The sequence below is a fragment of the Lutjanus erythropterus genome, chromosome 21 (genome assembly GCF_056507025.1).
Source record: "Lutjanus erythropterus isolate fLutEry1 chromosome 21, fLutEry1.hap2, whole genome shotgun sequence".
Classification (NCBI taxonomy): domain Eukaryota; kingdom Metazoa; phylum Chordata; class Actinopteri; order Lutjaniformes; family Lutjanidae; genus Lutjanus; species Lutjanus erythropterus.
The window spans coordinates 8,065,495-8,093,025 of NC_139337.1; the positions used below are offsets into that span (position 1 = coordinate 8,065,495).

The 27,531-nt window shown below is 35.7% G+C and overlaps 1 protein-coding gene across 2 annotated transcripts in view; it reads right to left on the minus strand.

The window, feature by feature from the left end:
- Positions 1-11,162, minus strand: part of itgb1a (integrin, beta 1a) — a 38,074-nt gene extending 26,912 nt beyond the window's left edge. The window contains exon 1 of one of the 2 annotated variants that reach the window (XM_084710369.1): positions 10,783-11,162. The gene's annotated coding sequence lies outside the window, so the exon portion shown is untranslated. The remainder of the gene's footprint in view (positions 1-10,782) is intronic. The other variant, XM_084710370.1, reaches the window with a different exon arrangement.
- Between the last annotated feature and the right edge of the window lie 16,369 nt (positions 11,163-27,531).

The window sequence follows — 27,531 nt, forward strand, 5'->3', positions numbered from 1 at the left end:
TTTCTAGTTTGTAGGATTTAGCAGGAGCTAGCAGTGAGGTTGTAGACTGCAGCCTACGGTTAACCTACGGTGGTTGCGAAAACTCCTGAAAGCCCCTTTCTCGAGCCAGTGTTTGGTTTGTCCATTCTGGGCTACTGTAAAAACATGGCGGTGCAACATGGCAGCCTCTGTAGAAGTGGACCTATGCCCGCTGTGAATATAAAGGGCTCATTCTAAATAACGAAAATTCAGCAATTCTATTTTCAGGCGATTGTACACTAATGAAAACATACCTATCAATATTATATTCAATTTCTGCCACATTCTGCCAATAGATTCCCTTAAATCAATTAGTTATCGAATATTAAATAAATCTCCAACTGTTTTGAAAATCGATTAATTGTTTTGAGTCATTTCTTGAGAAAAAAATGTTCAGATTCTCTGGTTTCAGTTTATCCAATGTGACTATTTTCTGTTCTCTTGACTCCTCTAGGAACAGGAACCTACATATCTGTGGGTTGTAGACAAAACAAGGCATTTGAGGATATTATCTTTGGCTTAGGGATCAACATTTTTCACCGGTTAGTTGTAGCCCTACACTGGACCTTTAAGGCTGCAGCAGCAAATCCCCTGAGTATACTGTTTTATCGCTTATGTGATCTCTTTTCAAAAGTTAGACAGTCTTGCTGTAATGCTCAAGATGGTGAAATGTCATTGTGTTAAAAAAGTTGTTAAATTTTTAACTGATCAAAGTCGTGGCTAAGTGACATGGTAGTACAAGTGGTTTTCAGCCAGGATACATATAATTACAGTGTTAATCGGGAATTAGAGGGGTTTCCAAAATTGTTCAGCTGGAGACCCGTAATTATCCACCCTGTAATAGTTAACAGAATAATAGGGGTGGTAGCTACAGCCTAAATGGTAGCTTTGTGAATAGCTTGACAGTCAGCTGCTGGTCTTGAATATCTGCTCTGTCTAAATTCACACAAAACACTTAAACCACATACACTGGCCTGAAGCCTGCAAACATTCCCGGTGTGTATGAAGGAGACTAAAGATACACTTCTGGGGGGGATACTGCCTTGGAAGGACTTTCTAACTTTTCCAGTCGGGGAATCAATAAGCAGTTCTGGTTTCTTTTCAGCTGCTAAAATACATCCATATTGAACAGGGTTCAAATCCCATCACGACGTGTCCTCCCACAGCAGTTCAGCAGAGACAATTGAGGCGAAACCACAGTCCCTGGAGGGACGCCAAGTCCATATCACTATTCATGGCTCCATCTCTGTGTTGAAAATAGCTGTGCAGGGCTAACAAGTTATTTCTGGCTTGTCCTCCGCACCTGGCCTCTGCAATCAGTCCACAAGGTGGCCTAAACCACACGACACACAAAGGCAACCCCATGAAGACATGGAAAAACAACTACAACTAACCTCGTGTTGAGATAAATGGTGAAATGTCAGAGTAATGTGTCATTGCTGGACAGAAAAATGTGTTCCACATAATTAAATAGCTCCAATGCTGTTATACTGTTGCATATTTTTGAAGTAACAGACAGAAACTTGACAGTAGACAAGCTTTGCACAAGCATCTGTAAAATCTGACATCTTTACAGAGCCATCTGTTTAACCGTTCACGGTGATCCTCTGAACGCAGATCTAAAGAGGGCCAAAGCATGCGATTCCCACCACTATCCGCAAGGCCGAAATGTGGGCTAGTTTTAGGGGATCTTGTGCAGTTGCCTGGCTGTAACAGGGTGAGCCCAGGGCTCAGCTTATGGATCTAGGATCTGCTGTACAGTAAGCCGCCGCAAACTCCCTGTGTCTGCTGACTCGGCCCTTCCTTTGCTGAAACACAGGAAGCTCAACTGGATCACACAGGAAGCCTGTATCACAGTGGTTGGAAACCAGCCATAGCTCACTCTTGAAGCCATGAAGATGACATATTTGGCGTTCAGTTGAGAAGAGGAAGAGAAAGAAAGACAAAGAGAAAAGAGAGACCGAGAGAGGGGACCAGACTGCCTTGTTACAGAGAGCTGAAAATGCTGTGAGCTGCCAAAACGGCAGCACATTGTCTTTGTGAATCAAGCGTGTCTGATTCTTAAACCTAAACCAGGCCATCAATGTAATCTAAACTCTGGGAAAAGCTAAACAAGCCTGGAATCTGCTTCAAACAATGCTCGCAGCCCGGCCAACTGGAAATAAATAAAGGTCTGTCACAGATATTAATTCTCCGGGACGATCTACAAAAATCAGCGCAGCACCTGCACTGCTGAAACACAGAGGAATAATTTCAGTACATGACAGCAGTCTGCAGTCTCAGACAAAATATTTACACCCGCGAGGTGATTATTCAACAAGCAATGGGGAGGGAGACAAGGATAAAGACCTTTTCTCCACAGCTAATGGTCCCAACAGTTGGTCTGCTGGAGAGGAGCTGCTGCTGCTGCTACTGGGAGACAAACTGTATCAGCTAAAAGGAAGTCAAGTCTGGGCTGGCATTTTAATTCTAAGTTACACAAGATGAGTTACAGTGAGTTTTAGAGGTGGCACAACTGAATACATATTCAAAGGATAGACGTGATTAGAGACAAACTGCCAGGCAAGACACAAGTTGAAAATATGTCTGTGTGAGCTGAAAATGTGTCTATTGCTAGTTATCTTAAATCTGGACAGTTGACACAGTACTTAAGCTTTTTGTGAGGTGAATGAAATTAAACAGGCATAAAGGTTTGCTTAGCTTTGTGCCTTAACAAACCTTGACTGCTAAAAAGAAGATGGCAAAATCTCATCCCATGCCTAGGGGCTTGCAAACCAACCATGGAACTCACTGGCTATAGGCTAAGACAATTGTCCTTTGGGGTCGACGGCCAGAGTTGTTGTTAAGAGTCCAAATGACATTTCAGATAATCTCTAAAGATATGAATCCGTACATGAATGCAGATACATTTTTAAAAAGCTAATAAAAAACTACACAGTCATTAGGCGCTAACCAGTGAGTCATTTCAGCCAAATTGTTCCTCTTTTGGCCCCTGTACCTCCATGCAACCAAAGCCCGCTCCAACATGACCGATCAATTCTACTCCGACTACAAATTGAAACCTGAACGCTTCCGATACTAAAATCTTGTCTCTTGTCTACAGATTCTGCGTTTACATGCAGATATCTGTTTATAGAGATTACATGCAAGCAGCTCTGTATTGCTGTACTTCACTTGTGCTGATGTCAGAATGCTAACATGCTAGCAAGAACAAAGCTAACACGCTGATGTTTACTTTGCTCACAATTTTAGTCTAACATGTTAAAATTCTAATAGGGCTGTATATTGGCAAGCATCTGACGATACAATACATATCATGATACAGGGGTTATAATTAGATAATTCGATATCTGTATCTATCACGATACAGTGTTAAGTGCATCAATACAGTATCATGAGACATAATATCATTATACTCAAGTGTGTCAATATGTTCTTGAACCCCTACATTCTAATATTTGCTTATTTATAGTACAGTTAAAGTACAGCTGAAGCTAAGAATGCCATATTTCAGTTCATGGTCACACGCCAAAGTATTTCAGCTGATGAAAAGTTAAGGAATCATCAGTCTATCGCAATAAATCCCGAGGGTGAAGTGAATGTAACACATTTCATGGCAATCCATCAGTTATTGAAAACAGTCCAGCAAAACACAAACTTTCATGTGAGACCAGCAGCTCAGGTGAGTAAACTGTGTGCAGTATACAAGCTGTCCAACAGAAGCAAACAAGTCACAAAGATTACATGGAAACCGCTGCGTTACTGTAAATCCTGGGCTGTTCTGTTTTCACTACACAGACAGATATGTCAAAGTTTGGTCTTAATCCAATTTAAGCCAGCAGCAGGCCAGCTGTGGACACCTCCACCGTCTTTCAGCTGAGGCCCTAATGCTCGAAAACTGGCACATTAATGACACTCAGCTGTCTTTCATTAGGCCCCAGGCTTGACACTTGAACCAGAGGGCCTCCATTTCCGCTGCCATTGGGAGAGTGAAAACTGCAGAGCTAAAACAGTGAGCTCTCCACACTTACAGGCATTTCCTTTGGGGAACAGCAGAAGAATATCTGTCAAGTTTAATTCTCAAGGTGACTTTAGGGGCCACTGACTGAACATCATGTTCTAAAACTGTTTGAGATCTGCTGGGATGCTTGTATCAGAACAATAGACAAAAGCTACTGTAGAAAACCTTCCTGCTATATAACTTTTAAGCCTGGTGTCACATAGCTGGTGTTGAATATAAAGTAGTGAATTAGATATCAGGTTGTTCTCACATTTGGTCTGAGTGCGTTATCATTTTTCTGACACCCTGCTAGTGATCTGCCACATTAGTCGGCCTTGATGTGAGAAACTTCCACTTGCTTCTTCCAAACTTTCTCACTGTATTTATTTTTAGTCATTAAGGAAACTACTTCCCTCATCAGTAAGCAATGGTCTTGTGTAGCTTTGATAAGCACAGTTGGCTCTTTATCAAGCTAACTATTTTTGTATTGTTAGTTTATAAATGGTGTGTCCATGTTTTTTCACTAGTTTATGCTCAGCAATTTGTGGTGTGAATTATGTCATCTCATTTAAATGAAATATTGGGCTACTTTAGTCAGAACAATCAACTCCTTTCATCAAGCTTTATCAGATATGAATAGGATTTTCCAATGCATGGCTTTAAAGAAGAGCCCATCTATGAAGCCACATCATTATAATGTGTTTCTGTCTCTGAACTGGTGGACTGCTGGTGACTCACTTAACACCCCTGAGACGTCAGCATCGAACAGGCCACACTCACAAAGATAGAGAACAGTGTTTGCATTGTACTGGTTCTATGTGTTCATGAATATAGGGCAGTGAGGGGAGGCACATGGCAACTGACCTGTCTTCAGTGAATGATCAAAGCCATGAAGACGAGTTCAGAATAGTAACCAATTTTTTAAACTTAGCTATGAACATCGCTGCTTACAAAGACTTCTAGATATAGGTTTATATGAGCCAAAACATGATGTAGTACAAAGTGAATTTAAAGATGAAATCAAGTACTTAGAAATCATCTCAAAACACTGTCTGTGGTTTCCAGTATAATTCAGGTCTCCTTAAGCTAAAATTAAATTATCCATATCAAATATTAAACACAGTATGGCTATGTTTTTTTTCAGTACTACTGCTGTTATGGTGCTAAAGTTTTACCATTAATATTTTGAGGATTATAAATCAAAGATGAGTCAAGATAAAAGAGAAAAAATAAAATATGTTCCTTAGTGTCTCAGTTCTAAGGTTTCTTTGTAAACTCAATATCTTTGGCTTTTGGACTGTTGGTCAAATAGCAAGACACTGGAGGAAGTCATCTTGGGCTCTCGGAAATTGTAGATATTCTTTACTATATCCTGACATTTTATAAAGTAAATGTTTAATGTGGAACACAATCTGCAGTCTGCAGACAAACACTTCCAGACTGTATAATTTGTACGCTAAAAGTTAAAGTCATATACTGTTCATTAAAAAACACAAACAGGTACAATTACAGCAGGCCTTATTTCAAGGGCTAGAACATGCTTTTTTTTCTTTATAAAGCCACTTTTGTATTTAACAAAAGCAGCCAACATTCTCAAATATTAAATCTTCTAAACACAATAGACAGTCCAAGAACGTTGTCTTTGTCTGTGCAAAATCTGATTTATATCTGTCCATATCAGAAAAAAGCAACACTACAAATCTCAGTTCATCCTTGTGGCCTGGGGATTTAACACACTGACAATGTAATTGCAACATGCCAAGTTCAAGTCCAGTTCGGGGACTTCAGGGTTTGGGGATCTTAGCCGCATGCTGTCCCACATCCCTCTCCATTCTGTCTGTCTCATATCTCATATTTGATAAAGGCAAAAATGCCCCGAAGTACTTTAAAAAACAGTATTCAATACTCAGTGTCTAACTGGTACCAGCAAAGTATTGAGGTTTGATACTCAGCCCCATTTTTCCGTATGAGCATTAAGACCTTTTCTTGCAAGCAACGCAACAGCAATGTTATTGTAAGTGTTGGTGAAATACAAGCCAGTGTTCATGTTAGTGAATAAAGCCACATTTCTAAACACAAACTCTTTCAGATCCTTGAACTGAGCTGTTTTGTGAATGAGAGGCACGTAAATATTTCGCTTCCAGCTCTCAGGCGTTCGCAGTTAAACCTCCACACACCGTCACAATAATAAACAGAGTATGACAGAACTCACAGCCCACAAACGTCTGCTACTATTTACTACCAACATAACATGTTTAGCCTCATTTTCTCAGCAGACCTTGGCAAGCAGAGGTCAGCTTTAACCACGCCATTCCACACCGGCGTTTCAGGACGCTGTTTTTAGAAGCAAGAGGCCCCCTAAAAAAAGGCCCAGAAGCGTATTTGAGCCCAGCGTGGAGAGGAAGGGTGCACTCTTACAAATAAAGGTGCTAACTAGAACCATATAGGTTCTTCAGCTTGTCTTCTTAGGAGTACTCCTTTTGGTGCCTGGTAGGACCTTTTATAAAGGTAACACCTGCAACAACATACAGGGTTGTATCTAGAACCGTATGCGAAAGGTTCACCACAGAACCCCCAGTGACAGGCCTTTTCCACCTACATGGAACTGGCCCACTGTGGTTCCGCTCAGAAACACAGGCTGGTTCTCTAGATAGCACCAAAGTTCCAAGAATCTTTAATTAAACAGATTCAGAACTAGGACTAATTTGACTGAAATGAGCCTTCAGAGGTTCTACAGAGAACCCTTCTATGGCGTAATGGTTCCACCCAGCATCCTCTCTGGGGGCTCCATCCAGAATCTTTCCACCTGCTAAGTGTGCCAACAAGAACCCAACCAGGGGTTTCTACCAAAGACCATTTTATATTCCAAGCGTTTCACCTAGAACCCACCCAAAGCCCTTTTCTATCAAAACAGCATTGGTTCTTGAGCCGGTTCCGTTCAATATTCTTGAAACTTTTGTGCTATCTAGTGAACCAGTTGCACAAGACCTGTACAATATGACATGCCCTCTTTAGTACCCAAGGAAAACCTGCTATTATTGGTTCCTGCAGGGAACCAACTAAACCTAAAATAAATCAGGTTCTTTTTGGTGGAAATGCTCCAAACGGTTCAAAACACACAAAAGATTTGTGAACCAGAATGGGGGCTGTTCCATGTCGGTGCAAAAGGTCTGTATGGGGCCTTTTCTACCACCTAAGCTCTGGGTTTTGAACCAGTTCAGTTCAAGATGCTTGGAACCTTGGTGATATCTTGTGAAAAAGCCCACGTTTCCACCAGTTTTAAGTGGAACCATTGTTAACAAGAATGTCATCAACAGTGTATTGTACAGCGCACAACAGCCTGTAGAATATGACACACCCACCTTTGTCCCGAAAAACAACCTGCTGTTTTTGGTTTCTGCAGGAAACCAACTTTTCTGAACCAAATTCTTTTGGATGGAAATGGCTCAAAGTTAAGTGCTAGAACCAGAATGTGGCAAGTTCAATGTGGGTGGAAAGGCCTCTATGAGAGGTTCTATGGACGACCCCTTTATGGTGTAATGGTTCCACCCAGAACCCTCTCTGGGGGCCTTTTCATATTGCAAGGGCATCATCTAGGACCTATCAAGGAGTGTCTTAAAAAATACCCCTTTTATAAGGGTTTCACCTATAACCCTACAGTCTTTTGAGGGTTCTACAACAACAACATTGTATTCTGCAGATGAGGCAAAAATACAAGAGGAACAGTAAAATGAATTGATTAAAGGGATCCCAGATACATCTCCATCTAAAAATACCATTTGAAACATTGGTAAATGTTTGAATATTTGAGGGCACTCTTGTCCTCAACAATCCTTGAAGATCTCATATTCCAAAAAGTTTTTTTTTTTTGGTTGAAAAGAATTCTTGATGGAACACTTCATCTTACAAAGAACTCTTTCTTCAAAAAAGGGGTTTTCAGAGACAAATGGTTCTGTGTAGAGAACCATTTTGGAAATCTCATCTCTAAGAGTGTGGATAGAGAAGGGCAAAGTCAAAAGTTTGGGCTAAAAGCAGCTCTGGAGGTCACAAACCAAAACCAAGAGGAGGGCCCACCCCGCAATCTAGATGCAAAAATAGACAAATCTGTGCCAAAGATGATTTTCAGAAGAAAGGAATGAAACAAAAGCAGCAAAGGACGGTATTGTGCTGCAAAGCTAATTGTTGAGAGAGTCTGAAATTAGCTGTTTTAATTTATCTCTCTAAGCTTTAAATTACCATATGGGTTGAGAAACCTTCAGATTGTCGGAAAGACTGCAGAGGTTTGTGCTCGTCGGTCAGGCATGTGATTTACTGCCGAACAAATCACAGATAACTGCTCTTCTGGGATCATCAGTTGTAGACCTGCTTTCAAACTTGCGTGTGTGTGTGTGTGTGTGTGTGTGTGTGTGTGTGTGTGTGTGTGTGTGTGTGTGTGTGTGAGGTAAATGTCTGTAACAGGCGATTATTTGTGCCACTTTACGCCTCTGAGCCTGAGATTTTCCCCTCTGGCACAGAGCATGTGTCGCTGAGGGCAATCGTACACATTCATCACTTCTGTCCCATAGGAACACAACACACACACACACACACACACACGTATATAAACACAAAGTGCATATTCATCACTTCCGTCTCCAGGGAACAAGTACGCACACAAGGTGTACGTCACTCACCGACAAAGAGACAAACACACACGTGAGAAACATCACATGTCCAGAAGAAAAAGGCCTTGGGTGTGGCCCTAAGTGGGCTCGTAAATCAGGTGGGGGTCCGGCTCCTGCTGCTGCAGCTGTTCCCTGAGGGGGTAGAGGGGGGCTTGAGGTCACATCTATTCAGCTGGTGGCTACTGCCTCCGCTACCGTCTCTCAACTCCACCCCCTCCACCCAATTCCCAACTGTCCTACATTTTACCCTCCTCCTCAATTAGCCTTGCTCCCCCTCCCTCATTTAGCCGACTGTCCTTTCTCTTTCTCCACCCCCCTCTGCGTTCCATATCTCCTTCCTCTCATCCTCGCCCTCGCCTCCCTTCCTGCCTCCATTTCCCTGATTAAACCACACTGTGGAGTCATTGCGGTCAGCTGCATTTATAAGGCCTTCGCCCTCCTGCTCAGACGAAATGCTGCTCGATCCAATCCGCTGCAGTTTGCAGCCTGTCAATCACGCACCACATGGGTAATAACAAGCAGCGCGTTCTGTCAAAAACCTACACATGTATGCATTCTGATGTCTTTGTTGTACATCCAGTCCTCCTTTTCTTTTTTAAATCCTACACAACATCTTCATGTCTCTGGCTTTAGGATTTACTGCTGTCTCTCTCTTTGGAATCTCACTGACTCACGCTTTAAACGCTTTTTAACTTCTACCGTCTGTCTTCCTCTGAGCTGTCAGCGTCTCACATGAAGTGATCCCCGAGTAACTTAAATAGATCATGTGAGTTCACTTGTTGAAGCCCTTTCATATGACCATCCACATTAAACAAGGAGAGGTACAATGAATGATGATGTCTGTTGCAACTAATGATGATGAGCCTATTTTCTCAGTTAATTGTTTGGTTGTTTGGTCTATAAAATAGGGTTTCCTAAAGCCCTCTAATGCCTTGTTCTGTCCACAGCGTAAAGAGTAAAGAACACAGAAAAAAAAGGTCTCAGTACCATACTGGACTGTGACCATATCTGCTGTGATGTTACATGGTTAATTATTTAACTTTGTTTTTAATGTTATTTAATAAAAGGACAGGTACTGACTGCTTAATTGTTTTTAATTTAAAATTGTACATACATAATTCAAATATTCATTGCCAAAGACAATTCAGGCCAATATTTTGCACATGCTTAGACTGGCTCCTTTTGTTTTATTTTATTTAAGAAGGAAAGCAGAAGCAGTTTAGGTTTAATGGAAATAATAACTTTAACCAAAGCAAAAAAATCTATACACATCAGATTTATTATTTAATAAATCTTATTTTTTAAAGTCCTATTATTATTATTATTATTATTATTATTATTATTATTATTATTATTATATTGCAATAAATATTGTATTGTATGGATTTTTATTCTGGTATTGTCATGCCTCGAACTTTTGGTATCGTTACACCCCTTGTTTCTAAAACAGCCCAACATGGACAAACCAAACCTTAACACTGGCTCCCCATAGAGCCCATCACATTTTTGCAGCCACCACAGAAGTTCTACATGCTAGGAAGGGGAGGGTGAGGTAACATGTTTGCAATCTGCAACCTCACCACTAGAGGCCACTGAATCCTACACACTCACTCACACACACACACACACACACACACACACACACACACAGAGAGAGAGAGAACTTTGACCTTTTTTTCTTAACTGAAACAAATTAATGATTAACAAAAAATGGCAATCATTTATGAAAGATGATGCGATACAGAGCATAAGTCACCCTAATAGCCCCCAACCTTACACACACACACCCCTACCACTACTTTTTAAAACATTGATAAGCCACAAATACAACCCACCACCCAAAATTACTTTGAAAAACACAATTTCAGCAAACACAGCACATTTTAAAACTATGAAAACTACAGTGTTTGTAGTTTTATATAAAACATAAAAGAACATTAACATGTTACAACAAGTGGTAGAAAATTAATTTAAGTACCATTACATCCATATAAACTTATTACTGACTACTGCAAACAAAAAACAAACCTCTACAAAATATTTAAACAATAATAAAATTCATTATTTTTAGTCTGGGGTAATTATTATTAGTTTCCTTACCTTGGCAGTGTGGTGTTATTTCGGAGGCAACATACAGAAGTAGTAAAGCAGCTCTTCTCTCTTAGCAGCTCAGAGATGATCCGCTAGCCGCAGCAGCAGCTCACAGACAGACAGACAGACAGACAGACAGCAGCAGCAGCAACTATCTGCCCTGCTGGCACCAGGAGCCACTTTCTCCTCCGAAAAAGTCACGGTAGATTTCCCCTGCTACTCATTCCCCTCCAGTCCCCTCCACAGAGAAGACGTACGCAGTTTTTATTAAAACCAAATGCGGGAACGGTTCGGTAGCTGGAGACGGAAACAAAATCCCTGCAGCGCCTGTGTGGACCTCTTTTCCTCCGCGTTTTAATGAGAGGAAAGCGGAGAGTCAGACCCGCACAGCTCCGCTCCTCCTGCTCAGACAGCACGAGTGTGAAGCGCAGCAGTGTTAACACAGAGCGTTTCCGGCTTCATCCTTCAAAATAAAATACAAACTGTACGCCAGTTATATTGTTGAAACACGTATTATTTTCAACCTAAATTTAAACTCTGTTTAATCTAAATATTCGTGGTTAACATGAGCTACTGCATATTTAAATAATTTACAGTAGGGGAGACTGTAACAACTGTACCAGGGGAAATTATAACACTTTTGGATGTACTTTTCTGATGTCTAAAATTTAGATGACAATGAATTCAAACATCCATCACTTTTATCTCTGGATTATTGGTTAAAAATTTCCATACACAAACTATGCTAATATAGCTAGAATAAAATGTTTTATCAGGGTTGCAGGATTGGAGGCAATTGCAATTTCCCCTGAGTCACATGGCCCAAAGTAAGCACTTTATTGTATGTGTTGGCCTACTTTTCTGTTAGGAAATGTTAGAAACATATTTTTTACCTAATTTAAATGTAATAATACCTTTAATCAGTCAATTCAAATGATTCTACTCTAGTTACCACCACAGACGTTGCCTAGTCTTAGTCAAGAAATAGGAGTTTGCTTTAGTTTGCCTGACATCTAAAAGAATTTGAACCATATACAAAAAAGAAAGAAAGAAAGAAAAAGAAAAAAGATGTAGCCAATTTTTCAGCTCTGTTACAATTTTGTTACAGGTGTCCCAAACCAGAAGTCAATAGTTACACTCTACTTGCTTTAAATTGAATATTATTGTCTTGTCCTTATTAGTGAAAATATATCAATTATATTGTTAATTAGTACATGTATATATGCTTCTTGTATCAAAAGATGATGTATTTCAAGTAGACTTGCACCGATTTCAACTTCCTTGGCCGATTCCGATTTCCGATTTTTGAGGGGTCTGACCTACCGATTCCGATTTTGGCTGGTTCCGATTTTCAGTCTTTCTAAGAACTGTAATTGACAGCATTCACAAACATTTTTGCAACTTTTCTTGTAAATGTGTTCATAATAAGACACTGACTATTAAATATTCATTTAATACTTTCTCCAAAATCATCCAGATTACAACCAGGCCTTATTATTATAACTTTATATTAAGATTATGAATTGGGTGAACGTGATCTCGCGAGATCATCTCGCGGGATTTCGCGGGACGCGATTTCACGTGATCTTTTGTGGAAGCGGATGTAAACAAACCGGAGACAAACGCGGTGCAACAGTTTGAAGTAAAACTTTGCCGTGAGAAAAACAGACACAGAAGTTAAAGGAGTCTGGATGAGACAATGTTTGAGAAGACACATCAACACAGGTTGTTTATTCTTCAGTCAGAACAGGAGGTGAGATTTTAACTGTCCCTCTGTGAACAGCAGTCTGCTGCTAGCTTGCTAGCATTAGCCTGAAGTGCGAGAGAGTTTACGGCTGTTTTGCGACATTGTCAGCTGCTCTGTCTCGTTGTTGTCTGTCTGTCTTCTCTTTATCTTGTTCTTGGAATCTGTCTCTGACACCAGCTTCAAGCAGACATGTCTGAGTGTGTAGCTGTTATCAGCGCTGTGTTGACGTCACGGTCAGTTTGTCTGCTGCGCGCATGACGTGACCATCGTGCAGAACATGTGTGTGACAATAGGTGCGTTCGAGATGAGCCAGGCCTGCGCAGAATCGATCAGCGGCGGTCAGCGCACAATGCATGCCGGTTAGATTTGTGTCCGACTTGATCCCGACTTGCTCTGACGTCATGCACACGTGGGCAACGATAACCTCACGAGATCGAGGCGGCCGCAGTTTGTAGAGCCAGGCGCCGCAGCTGCCTTCCACCGACTGCAAACGCCTGGCTGTTACCTGATCGACAAGTTGACAGGCTCTGATTGGTTCTTAACTTTGACAACAAACACCAGGTGTTGTATAAAATACTAATTTTCTAGTAATAATTATTATTACTAATTTAATGCTCGACATATCCGTCTTCTGTTCTGCAATGAAGTTTTAATCTGTCAGCAAGCAGATATTTAGTGTCTGATAATAATAAAGGTTATATATATATATATATATATATATATATATATATATATATATGACTTATCAAAAGAACAGTTTAGTGCTTTACAAGGCAGATAAAAGAACAGATGTTACAAGCATCAAAAGGAGGATCTCTTCTATTTTAACTTAAATTAGCGATCAAGAACGCACTTTATTTCTTCAGCTATGAGCATGATCTGCAGACTACAGGTAACCTACAGGTGATCTAACAGGATGTTCGTGTCTCTTCCTCTAGTCTCTCCTAAGTCTGTTGAAAACTGTCCGACTTGACTGTAGCTTTTTGTCTCCACCTCCTGCTGCGGCCGCCTGATCTCGTCTACTCTCCAGGCGAGGCGCAGTTCATCTCGAACGTACCTAATGACGGGCACAGAACCGGATTTGTGACACTGACCGGCCGGTCACCGGTCAAGGCCAGTCACGTGAAAACCGGCCCAATTCCGAGCATTGCCGATTAATCGCAAGTCTAATTTCAAGTATTCTAGTTATGAAAGAGAATGCACACTTTTAGTATGAATATACAATATACAAAATTCATATCATGCTTTGGTACACATTCACAGGAAGACACCACACATATGTTTAAAAAAAAAGTTTATTATGTTATTCCAACAGGTATGCAGACACACATGCTGTATATTCAATGTATAGCTACTGTCAAATGTTTATGTGGATAATGTTTGAGCGTCTTTTATTTTGAAGGCAGCTACTTCTGTCTTCCTGTTTTAGTTTTGCTTAATTTCGCTACCTTTACGCAGCTCTAGAGTGACCCTCGTGTCTACGTCACTGCTAGAGGACGCCCCCACTCCCATAATTGCCTATTTATACAGATGCTGCCAACATGTCTGTTCAGTGTTACATCAATCAGTTCATTTCTTTTATGTATAAAGACAACACTCATTAATCAACATTTCTCTAAGCGTGAGAGTGTTAGGAAGCTGGTTAATCAATATCATCTCCAAGAACATGACAGAGATACAACACAATGTTTCATGTTTCTGTTCTGACATCTAAACTTAGCAATGAAGCAAGTAAGTTATCTTAAAGTTATATTGTTCAAGCACCCCTGACTGTTTCCCTCCAAACACAGCATTTATGTAAACTCACTAGTTTAATTACCAACTCAGTTGTTAATTACAGAAGAAAAGCTGTTATTCCTGACATGAAATTTATAGTTTACTGTAAAAAAAAAAACAAACAAAAACAAAACAATTATTTGTTTGAACTTTAAAAAGTTAGTGTCTGGGTTGAAAACACAAGTAATTAATAATTTTGTAATGTTTTCAAAACAAATAAGCTTTTTTAGCCAAATAAACTTAATTCAGGTGTATTTGAGAAAACGCGTTCAATAAGCTTAAGATATTAAGTTGAACCAGCAACTCTTCAGTCACACTGGCAAACATTACAAGCAAATTTGATTTTCTTTCACATTTTCTCAGATTGAGTCACGTCTCTATCAAAGACCTCGATCTGCAGCTGCTCCTGTTGGAGTTAATTTCTTCCAGCACTGCAACTAAGACAATATGGGACACTGCTGTAAGCAAACTTATTAAATTTTAAGTGTAAGGGGGAAGTTAAACTTCAAATTATAGATTTAAAAAGGGTCTCAGGAGAGTTTTAACTTTCAATTAATGCATGCTGGGAAGTCTGCTAATGTGCTGATAATGTTTCTCTGGAAACTTCATTTAACATGTTGAGTGAACTCTGTACAGTACATTGTAGATTGCGTTCATTCAATTCAACACTGTTCCACAAAATTCTGGCATAATTTTTTTGTAGTATACAGTGACCATACAACTACTAACAAAGATAAATAATTTAGTAATACAGCCTGTTGTTGTTGTTTCTTGACTATAACTTCTCGTCCTGCTATTTTCATCTCCTGATGTGTTTTAAACCACACTGTAAAAATAAACTTTGTCTTAACTTAAAAAAAAAAAAAGTTAGTGTCCAGGTCGCCTTAAAATTTTAAGTTGACTGACTATGAAAAGAAAAGTTGAGGTAATAAGTAACAAATAAACTTTTCTTGTCAAATAAACTCAATATTCATTTGGATGTACTTCAGAAAATGTTCAACAAGCTTAAGATATTAAGTTGAGCCAACAACTCTTCAGTCACAGTGATGAACATTACAAACAACTGACTTTAATGCTAACCTTCATTGTGGTTCACATGGTTTTCATTATTGGTTATTAAGCTTAAGTGTAAAACAGACACAGCAAGTTTTCACCATATCCCTCTATGGTACACATTATGATGCCAGTGAGGGAAAAAATGTTTGGAGTGTTTTTATGTCTCAAAATAGACTAAATAAACATAATCTGAAGAAATTTTATTTTTATTTTTATTTTTGGAAGTTTTTGGGGTTCGTTGCCTGTAGGCAACATTGTACCATAATGGTGCATAAGTGAATAAAAACGTTCCTTTTCCAATTTGAACATTGTTTATTTCATAAACATATGCAAAAATATTCAATAACATCAAGAAGTCACAATTCATTTTAAATGTTAAATTAAAAAGAATTATAAAAAGAATTTAAATATATATGAATGTATGTATGTATGTATGTATGGTCATATGTATGTATGTATGTATGTATGGTCATATGTATGTATGTATGCTCATATGCATGTATGCATGGTCATATGTATGTATGTATGGTCATATGTATGTATGTATGTATGTATGTATGTATGTATGGTCATATGTATGTATGTATGTATGTATGCTCATATGTATGTATGCTCATATGTATGTATGTATTTATGTATGCATGGTCATATGTATGTATGTATGTATGTATGCATGGTCATATGTATGACCATATGTATGTATGTATGTGTGTATGTATGTATGGTCATATGAATGTATGCATGGTCATATGTATGTATGGTCATATGTATGTATGTATGTATGTATGTATGGTCATATGTATGCATGTATGGTCATAAGTATGTATGTATGTATGTATGTATGTATGTATGGTCATATGTATGTATGCATGGTCATATGTATGTATGGTCATATGTATGTATGTAAGTATGTATGTATGCTCATATGTATGTATGTATGTATGTATATATGTATGGTCATATGTATGTATGTATGCATGGTCATATGTATGTATATATGTATGTATGTATGGTCATATGTATGTATGTTTGTATGCATGGTCATATGTTTGGCCATATGTATGAATGTATACTCATATGTATGTATGGTCATATGTATGTACGTATGTATGTATGTATGCTCATATGTATGTATGCTCATATGTATGTATGTATGTATGCTCATATGTATGTAGGTATGTATTTATGCTCATATGTATGTATGTATGTATGCTCATATGTATGTATGTATGTATGTATGCTCATATGTATGTATGTATGTATACATGCATGCATGTATGCTCATATGTATGTATGTATGTATGTATGTATGTATGTATGTATGTGTATGTATGTATGGTCATATGTATGTATGTATGTATGTATGTATGGTCATATCCCTTTATGTTACACATTATGATGCCAGTGAGGGAAATGTGTTTTTATGTCTCAAAATAGACTAAATAAACATAATCTGAAGAAATTTTATTTTTATTTTTATTTTTGGAAGTTTTTGGGGTTTGTTGCCTGTAGGCAACATTGTACCATAATGGTGCATAAGTGAAAAAGAACGTTCCTTTTCCAATTTGAACATTGTTTATTTCATAAACATATGCAAAAATATTCAATAACATCAAGAAGTCACAATTCATTTTAAATTTTAAATTAAAAAGAATTATGAAAAGAATTTAAATATATATGAATGTATGTTTGTATGTATGGTCTTATGTATGTATGTATGTATGTATGGTCATATGTATGTATGTATGGTCATATGTATGTATGCATGGTCATATGTATGTATGTATGCTCATATGTATGTATACATGGTCATATGTATGTATGTATTCTCATGTGTATGTATGTATGTATGGTCATATGTATGTATGTATATATGCTCATATGTATGTATGCTCATATGTATGTATGTATGTATGGTCACATGTATGAATGTATGCATGCTCATATGTATGTATGTATGTATGCATGTATGCTCATATGTATGTATGTATGTATGTATGTATGCATGGTCATATGTATGACCATATGTATGTATGTATGTGTGTATGTATGTATGGTAATATGAATGTATGCATGGTCATATGTATGTATGGTCATGTGTATGTATGTATGTATGTATGTATGTATGTATGTATGTATGTATGTATGGTCATATGTATGCATGTATGGTCATAAGTAAGTATGTATGTATATGTATGTATGTATGTATGTATGTATGTATGCATGGTCATATGTATGTATGGTCATATGTATGTATGTAAGTATGTATGTATGGTCATATGTATGTATGTATGTATGTATATATGTATGGTCATATGTATGTATGTATGCATGGTCATATGTATGTATGTATGTATGTATGTATGTATGTATGTATGTATGTATGTATGGTCATATGTATGTATGTTTGTATGCATGGTCATATGTTTGGCCATATGTATGAATGTATGCTCATATGTATGTACATATGTATGTATGTATGCTCATATGTATGTATGCTCATATGTATGTATGTATGTATGTATGTATGCTCATATATATGCAGGTATGTATTTATGCTCATATGTATGTATGTATGCATGCATGTATGGTCATATGTATGTATGTATGTATGCTCATATGTATGTATGTATATATGTATGTGTATGTATGTATGGTCATATGTATGTATGTATGTATGTATGTATGTATGTATGGTCATATCCCTCTATGGTACACATTATGATGCCAGTGAGGGAAATGTGTTTTTATGTCTCAAAATAGACTAAATAAACATAATCTGAAGAAATTTTATTTTTATTTTTTTATTTTTGGAAGTTTTTGGGGTTCGTCGCCTGTAGGCAACATTGTACCATAATGGTGCATAAGTGAAAAAGAACGTTCCTTTTCCAATTTGAACATTGTTTATTTCATAAACATATGCAAAATTTTTCAATAACATCAAGAAGTCACAATTCATTTTAAATTTTAAATTAAAAAGAATTATAAAAAGAATTTATATATATATGTATGTATGTATGTATGTATGTATGTATGGTCATATATATATATGTATGTATGTATGTATGTATGCTCGTATGTATGGTCGTATGTATGTATGTATGTATGGTCATATGTATGTATGTATGCTCATATGTATGTATGCATGGTCATATGTATGTATGTATGCTCATATGTATGTATGCATGGTCATATGTATGTATGTATTCTCATATGTATGTATGTATGTATGGTCATATGTATGTATGTATATATGCTCATATGTATGTATGCTCATATGTATGTATGTATGTATGTATGGTCACATGTATGTATGTATGCATGGTCATATGTATGTATGTATTTATGCATGTATGCTCATATATATGTATGTATGCATGGTCATATGTATGACCATATGTATGTATGTATGTATGTGTGTATGTATGTATGTATGGTCATATGAATGTATGTATGGTCATATGTATGCATGTATGGTCATAAGTATGTATGTATGGTCATATGTATGTATGTATGGTCATATGTATGTATGTATGCATGGTCATATGTATATATGGTCATATGTATGTATGTATGTATGTATGTATGGTCATATGTATGTATGCTCATATGTATTTATGTATGTATGCATGGTCATATGTATGTATGTATGTATGTATGTATGGTCATATGTATGTATGCATGGTCATATGTATGCTTGTCATATGTATGTATGTAAGTATGTATGTATGCTCATATGAATGTATGTATGTATGTATATATGTATGGTCATATGTATGTATGTATGCATGGTCATATGTATGTATATATGTATGTATGTATGGTCATATGTATGTATGTTTGTATGCATGGTCATATGTTTGGCCATATGTATGAATGTATACTCATATGTATGTATGGTCATATGTATGTACGTATGTATGTATGTATGCTCATATGTATGTATGTATGTATGTATGCTCATATGTATGTAGGTATGTATTTATGCTCATATGTATGTATGTATGTATGTATGTATGTATGCTCATATGTATGTATGTATGTATGTATGCTCATATGTATGTATGTATGTATGCATGCATGCATGTATGCTCATATGTATGTATGTATGTATGTATGTATGTATGTATGTGTATGTATGTATGGTCATATGTATGTATGTATGTATGTATGTATGGTCATATCCCTCTATGTTACACATTATGATGCCAGTGAGGGAAATGTGTTTTTATGTCTCAAAATAGACTAAATAAACATAATCTGAAGAAATTTTATTTTTATTTTTATTTTTGGAAGTTTTTGGGGTTTGTTGCCTGTAGGCAACATTGTACCATAATGGTGCATAAGTGAAAAAGAACGTTCCTTTTCCAATTTGAACATTGTTTATTTCATAAACATATGCAAAAATATTCAATAACATCAAGAAGTCACAATTCATTTTAAATTTTAAATTAAAAAGAATTATGAAAAGAATTTAAATATATATGAATGTATGTTTGTATGTATGGTCTTATGTATGTATGTATGTATGTATGTATGTATGTATGTATGTATGGTCATATGTATGTATGTATGGTCATATGTATGTATGCATGATCATGTGTATGTATGTATGCTCATATGTATGTATACATGGTCATATGTATGTATGTATTCTCATGTGTATGTATGTATGTATGGTCATATGTATGTATGTATATATGCTCATATGTATGTATGCTCATATGTATGTATGTATGTATGGTCACATGTATGAATGTATGCATGCTCATATGTATGTATGTATGTATGTATGTATGTATGTATGTATGTATGAATGTATGCTCATATGTATGTATGTATGTATGTATGTATGTATATATGTATGTATGTATGCATGGTCATATGTATGACCATATGTATGTATGTATGTGTGTATGTATGTATGGTCATATGAATGTATGCATGGTCATATGTATGTATGGTCATGTGTATGTATGTATGTATGTATGTATGTATGGTCATATGTATGCATGTATGGTCATAAGTATGTATGTATGTATGTATGTATGTATGTATGTATGGTCATATGTATGTATGCATGGTCATATGTATGTATGGTCATATGTATGTATGTAAGTATGTATGTATGCTCATATGTATGTATGTATGTATGTATGTATATATGTATGGTCATATGTATGTATGTATGCATGGTCATATGTATGTATGTATGTATGTATGTATGTATGTATGTATGTATGTATGGTCATATGTATGTATGTTTGTATGCATGGTCATATGTTTGGCCATATGTATGAATGTATGCTCATATGTATGTACGTATGTATGTATGTATGCTCATATGTATGTATGCTCATATGTATGTATATATGTATTTATGCTCATATGTATGTATGTATGTATGTATGTATGCTCATATGTATGTATGTATGTATGTATGTATGCTCATATGTATGTATGTATGTATGTATGTATGTATGTATGCATGCATGTATGGTCATATGTATGTATGTATTCTCATATGTATGTATGTATGTATGTATGTGTATGTATGTATGGTCATATGTATGTATGTATGTATGTCTGTATGTATGTATGTATGTATGTATGGTCATATCCCTCTATGTTACACATTATGATGCCAGTGAGGGAAATGTGTTTTTATGTCTCAAAATAGACTAAATAAACATAATCTGAAGAAATTTTATTTTTATTTTTATTTTTGGAAGTTTTTGGGGTTCGTTGCCTGTAGGCAACATTGTACCATAATGGTGCATAAGTGAAAAAGAACGTTCCTTTTCCAATTTGAACATTGTTTATTTCATAAACATATGCAAAAATATTCAATAACATCAAGAAGTCACAATTCATTTTAAATTTTAAATTAAAAAGAATTATAAAAAGAAAATATATATATATGTATGTATGTATGTATGGTCATATATATGTATGTATGTATGTATGTATGTATGGTCATATGTATGTATGTATGTATGTATGGTCATATGTATGTATGTATGTATGTATGTATGTATGTATGTATGTATGTATGGTCATATGTATGTATGTATGTATGTATGCTCATATTTATGCATGTATGCTCACATGTATGTATGCATGGTCATATGTATGTATGTATTCTCATATGTATGTATGTATTCTCATATGTATGTATGTATGTATGTATGTATGTATGGTCATATGTATGTACGTATATATGCTCATATGTATGTATGCTCATATGTATGTATGTATGTATGTATGTATGTATGTATGTATGTATGGTCACATGTATGTATGTATGCATGGTCATATGTATGTATGTATGTATGCATGTATGCTCATATGTATGTATGTATGTATGTATGTATGTATGCATGGTCATATGTATGACCATATGTATGTATGTATGTGTATATGTATGTATGGTCATATGAATGTATGCATGGTCATATGTCTGTATGGTCATATGTATGCATGTATGGTCATAAGTAAGTATGTATGTATGTATGTATGTATGTATGTATGGTCATATGTATGTATGTATGCATGGGTATATGTATATATGGTCATATGTATGTATGTATGTATGTATGTATGGTCATATGTATGTATGCTCATATGCATGGTCATATGTTTGGCCATATGTATGAATGTATGCTCATATGTATGTATGCTCATATGTATGTACGTATGTATGTATGTATGCTCATATGTATGTATGCTCATATGTATGTATGTATGTATGTATGTATGTATGTATGCTCATATGTATGTATGTATGTATTTGTGCTCATATGTATGTACGGTCATATGTATGTATGTATGTATGTATGTATGTATGTATGTATGTATGGTCATAACCCTCTATGGTACACATTATGATGCCAGTGAGGGAAATTTGTTTTTATGTCTCAAAATAGACTAAATAAACATAATCTGAAGAAATTTTATTTTTATTTTTGGAAGTTTTTGGGGTTCGTTGCCTGTAGGCAACATTGTACCATAATGGTGCATAAGTGAAAAAGAACGTTCCTTTTCCAATTTGAACATTGTTTATTTCATAAACATATGCAAAAATATTCAATAACATCAAGAAGTCACAATTCATTTTAAATTTTAAATTAAAAAGAATTAAAAAAAAGAATTTATATATGTATGTATGTATGTATGTATGTATGTATGTATGTATGTATGTATGGTCATAACCCTCTATGGTACACATTATGATGCCAGTGAGGGAAATTTGTTTTTATGTCTCAAAATAGACTAAATAAACATAATCTGAAGAAATTTTATTTTTATTTTTATTTTTGGAAGTTTTTGGGGTTCGTTGCCTGTAGGCAACATTGTACCATAATGGTGCATAAGTGTTCCTTTTCCAATTTGAACATTGTTTATTTCATAAACATATGCAAAAATATTCAATAACATCAAGAAGTCAAAATTCATTTTAAATTTTAAATTAAAAAGAATTAAAAAAAGAATTTATATATGTATGTATGTATGTATGTATGTATGTATGTATGTATGTATGGTCATATATATGTATGTATGTATGTATGTATGGTCATATGTATGTATGTATGTATGTATGTATGGTCATATGTATGTATGTATGGTCATATGTATGTATGCATGGTCATATGTATGTATGTATGGTCATATGTATGTATGCATGGTCATATGTATGTATGTATTCTCATATGTATGTATGTATGTATGTATGTATGTATGTATGGTCATATGTATGTATGTATATATGCTCATATGTATGTATGCTCATATGTATGTATGGTCACATGTATGTATGTATGCATGGTCATATGTATGTATGTATGTATGTATGCATGTATGCTCATATGTATGTATGTATGTATCTATGCATGGTCATATGTATGACCATATGTATGTATGTATGTGTGTATGTATGTATGTATGGTCATATGAATGTATGCATGGTCATATGTATGTATGGTCATATGTATGTATGTATGTATGTCTGTATGGTCATATGTATGCATGTATGGTCCTAAGTATGTATGTATGTATGTATGCATGGTCATATGTATGTATGGTCATATGTATGTATGTATGTATGTATGTATGTATGCATGTACATATGTTTGGCCATATGTATGAATGTATGCTCATATGTATGTATGCTCATATGTATGTACGTATGTATGTATGTATGCTCATATGTATGTATGCTCATATGTATGTATGCTCATATGTATGTATGTATGTATGCTCATATGTATGTATGTATGCATGGTCATATGTATGTATGTATGGTCATATGTATGTATGCATGGTCATATGTATGTATGTATTCTCATATGTATGTATGTATGTATGTATGTATGTATGTATGGTCATATGTATGTATGTATATATGCTCATATGTATGTATGCTCATATGTATGTATGTATGTATGTATGGTCACATGTATGTATGTATGCATGGTCATATGTACTGTATGTATGTATGTATGTATGCATGTATGCTCATATGTATGTATGTATGTATCTATGCATGGTCATATGTATGACCATATGTATGTATGTATGTGTGTATGTATGTATGGTCATATGAATGTATGCATGGTCATATGTATGTATGGTCATATGTATGTATGTATGTATGTCTGTATGGTCATATGTATGCATGTATGGTCATAAGTATGTATGTATGTATGTATGCATGGTCATATGTATGTATGGTCATATGTATGTATGTATGTATGTATGCATGTACATATGTTTGGCCATATGTATGAATGTATGCTCATATGTATGTATGCTCATATGTATGTACGTATGTATGTATGTATGCTCATATGTATGTATGCTCATATGTATGTATGCTCATATGTATGTATGTATGTATGCTCATATGTATGTATGTATGTATGCTCATATGTATTTATGTATGTATGTATGCATGTATGGTTATATGTATGTATGTATGTATGTATGCTCATATGTATGTATGTATGTATGTGTATGTATGTATGTATGTATGTATGTATGTATGTATGTATGTATGGTCATATCCCTCTATGGTACACATTATGATGCCAGTGAGGGAAATGTGTTCTAATGTCTCAAAATAGACTAAATAAACATAATCTGAAGAAATTTTATTTTTATTTTTATTTTTGGAAGTTTTTGGGGTTCGTTGCCTGTAGGCAACATTGTACCATAATGGTGCATAAGTGAAAAAGAACGTTCCTTTTCCAATTTGAACATTGTTTATTTCATAAACATATGCAAAAATATTCAATAACATCAAGAAGTCACAATTCATTTTAAATTTTAAATTAAAAAGAATTTTAAAAAGAATTTAAAAAGTTTCTTGGCTAAATGTTGCCTGTAGGCAACATTGTACCATTTAGGAACAACCCATTGAAATAAATGTGTAAAGTATAAAACTTTAAACTACTTAAATCAACAAAGATAACCATTACCATAACCATTTGAAAAACAAAAACAACAAATTCCAGTGTTTGATAATCACTGCTTCATTTCAGTGCATGTTTTGTGTCAGTCCCCTGTGTCTTTCCTGACATGTGTTGCCATCGCTTGTGGTGTTGCTGCTCAGTGCTTATGGAACTCCATGAAGCAGTTTTTTTCAGGAGTGAAGCACAGGCAGGTGACACATTTTGTGCACTGTGATTTCACTATACCCTTACATCCCTTACATCTGCCCTTTTTCTCCACCCAAATAGGCCAGTGGTCAGTGTTGTGTTTGCTATAGTGATTCCATAATGGTTCACTGTTGCAGGAAAAAATGACATGCAACAAAAATGCATGTTGGGAAAGTCTACTAATATGCTGATCATTTTTATTTAGAAACCCAATTTAATGAGTTGATTGAATACTGTACTCATCATTCTGTCAAAACTTCAAGTTAGAAGAACTCATGTTTATAAGTTCGAAAGTGTTCTGAAAATAAATATTATAAATTTTAAGTTCATTTAACCTGAATAAATAAAATGTGTATATTTACAGTAATTTCATAAGAAAATTTAAGTAATTCCATTAAATTCCTGTATGATTTTTTACAGTGTAGTTTTGGTTTTCCAAAACATAGTCCAGAAAGAGAAGAAAGACAGAAAGAAAGTATGTAGAAATTCCAGTATAACACACATTCTTACAGTAGGATTATCAAACGCATTAAACAAAACATATAAGTGAAACTTTACAACAGCAGGTAAAGGTTTCTTTCACTTCTCCACAGCATTAGAGACCACATAAAACCATCAGAGCTGCTGACCGCACAGTATTTGGACCAGTTTCAGTCAAAATAATCAACCCAGCCAGTTATGTATTTGCCTTAAACTTAGTGGAAAGTTTTTCTTGCCTCAGCACTGCGGGGATATAGTGGAAAAATGTGAGCGAAAACAAACTATCGCATCCGGAAGATCCTTGAATCCTGTTTAGTCTCTGGGGAGTGTTTACCCGGGAATGCAGGGCCTTTATCTCCCTCCCTCCCCTCCTGCCCCCTGAGATGGATGAAAAGCTGAATATGCTTCAAATGGATGGAAACTTTACATTTATTCCATCCTTGTTCCCATATAGTTCATGGCTCTGGCACCAGCTGTGTAACTTGACATGTTTTGTTTTTTTGGTAAAAAAATGTACAATAGTTAGAAATAATTGTGACTCATGGGTGGGCTCATATCCTTAAAGAGACATTTCCTGGTTGCAAAAGCGGATGAAGGAGTGATTTCACTGATGTGAATCATTCTCAATAAATAAGAGCAAGTTGCTTCAGTTGAATGAATCACATCAGAGTGAACAAAACAGACCAAAGAAAGAGATTTGTTTTGATGCAGGATATGTTGGTGATGAATACATATCATATCTGACTCACTGACAGAGGAGATAAGAGTGGCAGACTTCACGGAAATTAACTTCATCAGATTAAATGTTTCTTCCCGCTTCACCATCTGCTCTCTGATAACTAAAAAACTAAGGTTGGTCAAGTGTATATACATACATACATACACACACATATATATATATATATATATATATATATATACATATATATATGTGTGTGTGTGTGTGTGTGTGTGTGTGTGTGTGTGTGTGTGTGTGTGTGTGTGTGTGTGTGTGTGTATACGCTTTATATACAAAATAGTGATGGTTAAGTGCTCTCATTACTCAATTACAAGTAAAAGTACTGGTGCTAGAACAATACTTAAGTAATAGTACAAAGTATTTGTTCCAAAAACTACACAGACGATTAGTTACTTTTTTTAACATTGATGCATTATGAGTAGGGGTTTTGCAAATTTTGGGTATTTTCCTTAACTGATAGCTGTAAATGCTAAGAACTGATTAGTCATTGCAAATTTATAAGACACAAAACAGGGTTTTTTTCAGTTTTTCCTGTTTTTTTGTTATTTATTTTCTCATTTTAAGTCTATTTTTCCTTATTCAACAAAAGGCTCCACTAAACAAAACAATGTCAAATGAGGTGCAATCGTATTAATTAATACATTACTTAATACAACAATTAATCAATTAATCATTAATCATTAACATCTGTGCTTCAAATGTGTGCTGCTGCAGTGTTTTGTCTTGATTTTCATTGGCTTGTTTGTGAGCAGATCACCTGATTGGCTACTAAAATGCAGCTGAATGGTTTGGATTTTAATTCAAATAGTTGCTTTCAAAATCAGAGTTGAGCACTGAATACAAAGTAGATTAGATAGTGTAATGCATACTTAAGTACAAGTAAAAGTACAGGCTTGAAAATCTACTAATAAAAGTACAACCACCAAAAAGAGCTACTTAATTACAGTAACCTGAGTATTTGTAATTAGTTACTTGCTCTATAGTGCCCCTCCAGTGGAACAAACGTGGTGAAGTTCTCTTCCAGAAAATATGATGCAGTGCCATACAGCTGCACTACATAGTAAAAAATCATCTGGCCTCTATGTACCTTCAAGTAGTTTTAATTACAGAGTTGTAATAGTTGTTGTACGACAACAGAATTTTAATCTAAATCAGGAACTGGAACTTTTTCAGTTTAAATGTACAATGATTTTTGCCACAGTGTTGCCCCACCACATACAGCTGGTGCTCTTTTCATTTTTTGTGCCCTTGCTCCTCAGACAACTGCAGTATAACAAACAGCAACAAACAGTGAGTCAACAGCT